Consider the following 6,657-nt stretch of genomic DNA (forward strand, 5'->3'; position numbering starts at 1 on the left):
TTTTTTTTTTTTTTTTTTTTTTGCAAAAACCTTGTTGGTCTAATAAAAGATATCTCTACTACGAGTCCTGATTGCCTTTTCCTCCAGACCAATATGGCTACAACCTGGATACCCGTCTTAATGCAGCACATTTAAGTGTGGCTGTGTGCTGGTAAACCAAGTGTGTAACCTTTATTGGTATTACTGGAGCAATAAGCAACCTATCTTCCGGGGCCCGGCAGCCACATTGTGGTGCATCACACCAGCTGGCTCCTGAGTTGCAATAATACCATCAGCTCTGGCAACCTCAAACGGCCTTTGCCAGGGAAACGCAGCACTTCACACAGGACAGATTGAGAAGTTCGAGCTTCTCCTAGATCTCTGAAATGAAAAATGAGGAGTGGTATCATGTTACTCCAGGAAGGGGTTTTTTTTTTTGGTTTTGCACTGAAAAAAGAGCAGCCCAGAGCATAAGACATTTAAAAAGGAAGTCCCAGGCATGCTCTGCAGCTGCAAGGCACACGAGTGCATTGCACTCTCCCACGGATATTGCATGTGGCCTCTAGACAATCAAAATGTGCCGTTTAGCTTAGCTGGGCCATATGGAGTGCAACACGTTCCCGAGCTAATTTCAAGCAGTAACGCTGGTGGTCTCGCACGCACACACACGCTCCTCCCTCACAACAAAGTATAATTAGCCCTTCTTGACCTATTAATCAGGCTCCGTCTTCAACGATGATGTTAAATGTTCATGTAAACGCGTGTTAATCAAGGCCATCTTTCATCTTGGTTGTGGTGGTGTTTAATTCTGTCAAACAGAAGTACTTCTCATTCTAATATTACCAAGTTTGTTGTTGCAAACCTCCATCTCAGCTGAAGCGGTTGACAAATGTGGTGAAATACGATGTGTTGGCGGAGAATCCTATTTTGTGTGCAAACACTGCTTTCAGTGTGGTAAAATATTTAGGTTGAAACCCTGATCCAGCAAATGGCTCTGCGTGGAGCCCCCTGGACTCCCGTGGCGTATCTCCGCAGACACTGGGGTTTACCCATATGGATTCACTTGCAGCGCTGGAGTATAGAGCACTGACTCCAGCATGTGCTTAAATCTATTAGGATTATAAACACTTCTGCGCAGGGCTCTTGTTTTTCTCTGCTTGCCTGTTGCCTACTGGACTGAGGTGCTGATACCCCAGTGAGGTCCCTTGCTACTACAACTCTTACAGTCCATGCAAGTCAACAGGACTTTGAGCCATGCACATGAGCCCACACTAGTAGGGACTGATGGTCGCAACATAATTGTACTAACGTGATTAGCTGTTTCAGAGAGACAAGACGTGATGAGACGCTGCGTGCTATGTGAGAGGTAACAAAAATACCCTTTCTTCCCCACGCATAAGTTCGTTTAAAGGAGCGTTGGTATCTCGCCATAAAATCAGCCCTCAGCATCTTGAATTGTGAAGATGTTTGCTTGGAAGACTGCAGTGGTCATTTTCTTTTTTCTATGTAGGACACGAGCCTGAAAAACATTTTTTCTTCAAGTTATAATGTTAATTTGAAGGTAACCGTCCTTTCAAGGATTAATTCCAGCCAAAGCAATAACCATTATTTACCAGACTTTGACATTTTTATCACTCATCATATTAGCAAATTTCCATTGAAAATGCTAAAATGGTTCGTCATAAGGCGCATAACTGCTTTAGCTGTAAAAATGACCAACACAAGTGCCTGTACTCAAACATTAAATTATACTGTAATTAATAAAGACAGTTAAACTGTCTACTAGCAACAGCAATTTAGGTAACCACATTTGATCGGCTATAAATTGTAACTACATTAAAATTCCAGAAATATTAGCAATATGGATTACTTGATGGAAATAGGTGCTGATCACCAACACTCCTATTTTACAGCGGAAGCACAGGTCATGTTGGCCACAAAACTGTGGGCGAAGATCAAGGCTGAGTACTTTTAATCTTGTGAAACAAGCAATTACAAATAGTTGCATCGATTTGTTAAAAAGCTTTAGGTGACATAAATTGTTTCCTGTTTAGCTTATTGCTCTGATACATAAATGTCACTGAGTATAATATTAATTAGAGTCATGGAACAACAAGGGTCAGCTGATAGAGCGTACAATCAAGGAGGTGTCAATCCTTTGGTGAGCGTTATGGAAGCCAGGAAAAGCAGATGCCCATTCGCACTGCAACGCCTGCATCCTACTTCTATGTAATGACAAAAGAAAGTGAAGGACATTGTCCTTTATAGGCGAAGTAATTACTTTAGAACCTGTGTAATTTTATGGTTTACGCTAAATTACAATGTTTTCATTCTTATATTCTTGCCACATAACGTAAGAATCCACAGCTAGTGTCAATAAAATAAAATCCTGTTTAAAAAGGCTTTCAGCTGCAGAAGGCTAATACTTTGTCTCCCAGCACATGGAAACTAAGCACACATTTTAGTCTGGTGTGTGTTTCTACACTTTAAAAATATATTTTTTTTTAAAACCAGGAAATAAAGGGCCGTGCAGGTTATTTACTTAGGATAAATCAAATGTATCGTATACACTGTTTCTTTGGATTGGCATACCACTTAGAAAAATACAGTAAGATGCTGAAAAAAATCTGGAGAAAATTTATTAAATATGATTTTTACTGTAATAGAATATTAATGTAACCCAATGCTCATTTCCCATTAAGTTGATCCCTTTTTAATACACACATGCTTTTTATTATTTTGCACTCATGCGAAAATTCCACATTCAGAGAGTTTCCATCTACTCAGGAATGTCTCTGGCAACGGCGCAGTAAGAAATCTTGAACTGAAAAAAAAAAGAAAAAAGAAAAGAGCAAATATCGAACGATAAGAGGTGGCACGGCGCTGATGAACTGAAGCAAAAGCCAATGATATAATAAGGGGTAGAAAGGCATTCGGCGCTGAAAAGGGAACAGTAGAAACAATTATACTTTAAATCCCTCCCTTCTCGCTGCTACTGTACCATAGCACAGATGAAAATGTTTGATTTGCAACATAAAAGATTCATTAATTACCACTTGAATATTTAAAGCTATTTTGCAGACTAACAGAGGCAGATAAAGCACTGAATTAAAACCTCTAATAAAATTGTAAAAATATTTCTGTACGTTTACCAGTGTTACTCTGCCTCTAGGTTTAGGGAGTGTGAGGCTGGGCTTGTTACAGAACGGAGCTTTTAAGTGGTAAACGGTCGAGCTTGCAGAGGATTATTGAGGTCTCGTTTTCAAATGTTTACCAGATACAATTTTGGAACCTAGCGCCTCGCACGTGGCGGCTCGTCATGGGAGCGCTACAGTACATGGCAAGGGTGTTTGTACTCTATGCCTACTTAAGCTATAGTTACAGAAGTGGTACATGTTTGTCTAGTTGCATGCTCCTACTATAATGCTCTCTTTGAGATGAAGCATCCTGAGTCAAGAATTGGCTAAGCCTGTTATAATTACTCTAATTAAAAAAAAAAAAATTGGGGTGGGGGGACAGCAGGTGTGACAACCTCAGGCACACAGTGGGAATTTGCAGTATAGAAGCATTTTTTCCTCCATGCATAGTAACTCATCTGCTTCTCCCAAATTGCATCATGGCCCTTGAGTATGCCTTAGGTGATGGCCCCAGCCTTGTTACGCCTGTTGCGGGTATGTCCACCTGGCAAAGGAACATGCAACTCATTTGCTTCCTGAAACATTAAATATATATATATATCTAGCACCTGCTTGGAAGCACTCATGATCTAGGGCCCCCTACAACCACAGAAAGCCAGTTCCTCAGCTGACAGGAGCTCTGTGGAGCAACGTGATGGTGACCAATCAGCCAGCAGGATTTTTATTTATTTATTTATTTATTTTTTACAGGTGAAGGCACCAATCTTGAAAGGATAAAGCAAGGACCAAGATATAGGGTCAGCTCCTAGCTGTTCCAGCTTTCTTCACAATTTGTTAATGATGAGCTGGGTAAGAGTATGCCATTTTGTTTTAAAAAAAAAAATCCCGTTGTGCTTTCTCACTGTGATTCCTGGGTTTGGCCAGTGATGTAGGAAACAGGCTCTTCTTGTTCTACTCTGTATATGTACAACATTAGCTTCTGAATTATATTAAGGATCTCCTACAGGAGAGCCATGGAAGAGGGCTTCATTACACTGAGGAAGAGACAACCTATGTAGAGACTGACATCTTTCCACTATCAACTGACCTGGTAAATGTAATCGGTGCTAGTTGTGATAAAGTGCATGTGAGGTTGTTACAAGAATGCTGCTGCAACCTGCTGGCTACTGGCCTTGGGGCTGTCAAAGGCTTAATGGTGAGGGGCAGCGCGGGGATAGGGACTTTGTTCTGTGTTCATATGGTGCCTAGTAGCTTGGATTGCAAGTTTGTGACTGGGGCTCCTAGATGCTACCACAATAAAAATGACAATAAGCTCCTTGTAAGACAAGCCCCAGCGTACTTACTTATAGCAGTGTGTTATGACAGTGTCTTTTACCCACACACATAGTGCACATTTTTACTTGCATCTCCATGCATGCATGCTCACTCATTCACTCACTACATATATATAGAGAGAGAGAGAGAAAGAGATCTATCTATATCTATATCTATCTATATACAGATATAGATAGACATAAAAATACACACACACACACACACACACACACACACACACACACACACACAAAATGAACCCTAAGTCAAGCAGAGGTTGCAAAGGCTCTATGAGGCCCACTACTGACTTCAGCATTGTCAAGTTCTTTAATGTCATATACTACCCTAATGGAAGGCAAAAGTAGGCCCTGATCTTGTATGTGTTTAACTTCACACACTGTGAGTATTTCTATTGACTCCAGTAACAAAGAACTCAATTGATTTTTGGCTTTTTTTTTCCCTCCTTTACAGCAGGCAAAAATATATTTGCCGTCTATGAGTGTAAATGAAAGCAAAAATTAAAACGAGAAAAGAAAAAAAAGGCTTCAGTCTCCTTTTATATGCTTTGGCGTGAAATGGGTTTTATTTTTTAGTTACTTTTTAAACTTTTCTCCATTCAGTTTCTAGACATGCTGGATACAGTTGTAATTTATATAATTGTTCAGGCATTGCACTGAAGAGCCTTCCAAAAGCACATGATGTTGATGCTACTTGTTTAACACGGCTAGTTTTAAGATTTAGAAATGCAACGTAGCATAGCAAAGCTTCCCCGTGACACCTAGTGTAGTTTTACAAGAATTTCCACGTACAAAGCAGTCTTGGATGCTTCTGAAGCCAAAACAAAAACGTCTGATAAAAACCGAGCATTATGGTGCTAACTGCAAAGTTCATTTCCCTTCCAAAGTCCTTCTTTAATTATAAAAACTGCATAACCCATTTCCTTTAGTGTGCAAAAAGGTGTGTAATTAAACCATCAGCATAATACCTTTCTACATGTAAAACCTGCACTTATGAACTTTAACTGCTGAATAAAAACTCCTATTACATGACCATTAAGTATTATGAATAAAGCAAGTCATTGTAGTACTTGATTAATTTTTATGCACTAAGTATTGTGTTCAGCAGAAATTCAGTTTCTGTGGGTGTCTTCCCTACAGGGTTCGACTGGCGGCTCAGTTCCCCCCACACATCCTAATCCTATTTCAGGAAACAACAGCCTCCACTTTCTTCACTTTTTGCTTTAGCTTCAAAACTGAAAAAAACCACAGAACATATATGATGTGTCATTCCAGGTACACACATAAATGGTGGATGATAAGTGCTTAAAGGATGAGTAATAGCGTGGGGGTGAGATGACTACCACTTAAACCCAACAGTGCAGGCACAAACTATAACTGCTATGCGCTTCAAGTCAACTAAATGTCCTTTTGTGCCACTTAGGCTGGGTGTTAGGGCTACAGGAACTCTTCAGAGGTAAACCACCTCCAATGCATTCCCACCTTCAGTGCTCTCCAGCCTGCAGGAGCAGACTGAGATGAGGCCCAGATGCCCAGCATAGCATGTAGGAGTTGTAGAGATGCATGGTTGCTCTGTTCATGGGTTTCCCCACTCACTGCCGTGTGATGGATGTAGAGTAGGGTGTGTTTCACAAATGTTCCCACAGGCACATTCTTTATTTTCCTGCAGAGAAGCGTTGCTTATGTGCTAACAAGAAACAACTGACAGGACCATCTGAGGGTAAATACACTGTTGTCAGACCATGACGACCAGAAATAGAAGAGTAAGTATCTTTAGCACTCCTGTCTTCTGATATTTTTGTACCAACTAAATCAAGACATTTTATAATGTGCTTAAATGTAAATTTGAAAATACAATTCTGCTACTTACAAACACTTTGGGCCAAACCTTGCCATCCTTCTTTAGTCTATCTATCACTGAAATGCTCATGGAAGATTGGGAATATTTACACCAATCAAAGCAGCTGGGTTTGGCCCCTAATTTACATGCTCATAGCAGATGTTCTGAGGCAGCTGCAGAAGAAAACTTTGCCAGCATGGCTTCTTCCTAGGGTGCTGAAGGATCACAACAATATTATCTGATGTGGATTGGCAAAGGCATTATGTTAGTAGTCAAGACCCTCCTCCTCCCATACAGTTCTCTGCCAAGAATCTGGAATAGAGGATTCAGTTTTGACCAGTTATGTTCAACAAAGATGAATTCAAATGGA

General features: G+C 40.4%; 1 long non-coding RNA gene across 1 annotated transcript in view; it reads right to left on the minus strand.

Moving 5' to 3' along the window:
- The window catches only part of LOC109288974, a 12,652-nt gene extending 8,082 nt beyond the window's left edge, over window positions 1-4,570 (minus strand). Inside the window, exon 1 of the long non-coding RNA XR_002095269.1 lies at window positions 4,558-4,570. This is a non-coding gene — a long non-coding RNA (uncharacterized LOC109288974). The remainder of the gene's footprint in view (window positions 1-4,557) is intronic.
- Window positions 4,571-6,657: the final 2,087 nt, after the last annotated feature.

The sequence above is a fragment of the Gavialis gangeticus genome, unplaced genomic scaffold (assembly GCF_001723915.1).
Source record: "Gavialis gangeticus isolate Ggan-Ray unplaced genomic scaffold, GavGan_comp1, whole genome shotgun sequence".
NCBI classification, from domain to species: Eukaryota; Metazoa; Chordata; order Crocodylia; family Gavialidae; genus Gavialis; species Gavialis gangeticus.